The following is a 1,533-nucleotide window of genomic DNA, read 5'->3' as shown; positions in this document are numbered from 1 at the left end:
AAGTAATTCTGGGCTCAAAGGAAAACTTGATTCATGTTTTCAGTAGATGTGGTAAGAATTATGAATAAGAGATACCATTTCTGACATTGCTCTCAGAAGGGAAATATGTTTAAATTCCAAAAAGCACTGTGCTAAATGCTGCAGGATATGAGAAGTTGGACATAGTGTCGGGGATCTTTGCAAATGTATCAATTTTACATGTCAGAAATCTCTAACATCAGAATATTTTTCAAGTGATTTTCTCAAAGCTGATGAAAAATAGGGAGACTATGTCCACAAAAGGTGAGGATACACATTATCTTGACTAAAATGAAATAAAAGAGAAAAGTGAATCTACATTTATATTTTATAAACAATATATCTGATTAGATTCTGGATGGTTGTACATTTCAGCCGAAGGAATGACTTGGCTGATTTAATTCCGTATCTATCCTTTAGAACCAAATAAAGAGAAAATGATAACTCCACTCTGGAATTTTATCCTTCAGGGACAAAATATAAAAAATGTCCAGCAACAAAAGATTTTTATTCTCTTCCTTTTTCTAGCCTAGCAAAGTGATCCATCATCATCATTTGTTGGTGAGACAACAAACATAAAATTAAGAAATTTTTGTATACTTGTTTATAATTTATGAAGTGTTTTCACATATAATGTCTTGGTTTATGAAAAGAACTCTGTAAGGCAATTATGAAGTCATGATTATTCTCTTCAGTTTGAAGATAAGTAAATGGAATCACTATAATTGCATAACTTGACAAAAATTAGAATTTATTAGTGGAGAAGCATCAGAACTCAATTTAACCATTACGACAGCCTGATTTATCCAGAAAAATAGAAAACTTGAGATTTTTGAAAATCTCTAGAGTAAGCAGTGTGGGGACCTAGATGCTTGTCTTTGTATGGGACCTCATCAAGGTTAATCGACTATTGTCATGATTTCACCATGTCTTTGTTCTGTTTGTTCCATGAGTTGACATTAAGTAGTTATGTGAAAAAGGGACAACTCTTTTTATGTTTTACATAATAATAAATCAGCTTCCACTGGGGTTTTCACATTTAGAAGACATAGAACCCCCAATTTGCCAAGGCTCTATCAAGCAAGGAACGAGAGCACCTCTCTCTTCCTAAAGTGCCCTAAACTATTCTTGAATCTCTAAATGCTTGCCAACTAGTACTTGCCAGAGAAACAAATAGAATTATTATTATTTTTATTTGCATACCTAGTGTGTTCTAGGTATTAAGCCAACAGGGTTTTATTTTATTTTATTTTAGGTGAAAGTTTACAGAGCAAATTAGTTTCTCATTAAAAAATTTATACACAAATTGTTTTGTGACATTGGTTGCAAACCGCACATTGTGTTGGCACTCTCCCCCTTTCCTTTTCCACCCTGGGTTCCCTGTGTCTATTTGCCCAGTTTTCTTGTCCCTTTTTGCCTTCTCATCTTTGTTTTTGAACAGGTGTTGCCTATTTGGTCTCATATACTTGATTGAACTAAGAAGCAAGTTCTTCACATGTATTATTGTTCATTTTA

The sequence above is a fragment of the Elephas maximus genome, chromosome 14 (genome assembly GCF_024166365.1).
Source record: "Elephas maximus indicus isolate mEleMax1 chromosome 14, mEleMax1 primary haplotype, whole genome shotgun sequence".
NCBI lineage: Eukaryota > Metazoa > Chordata > Mammalia > Proboscidea > Elephantidae > Elephas > Elephas maximus.
This window is presented reverse-complemented; position numbering follows the sequence as displayed.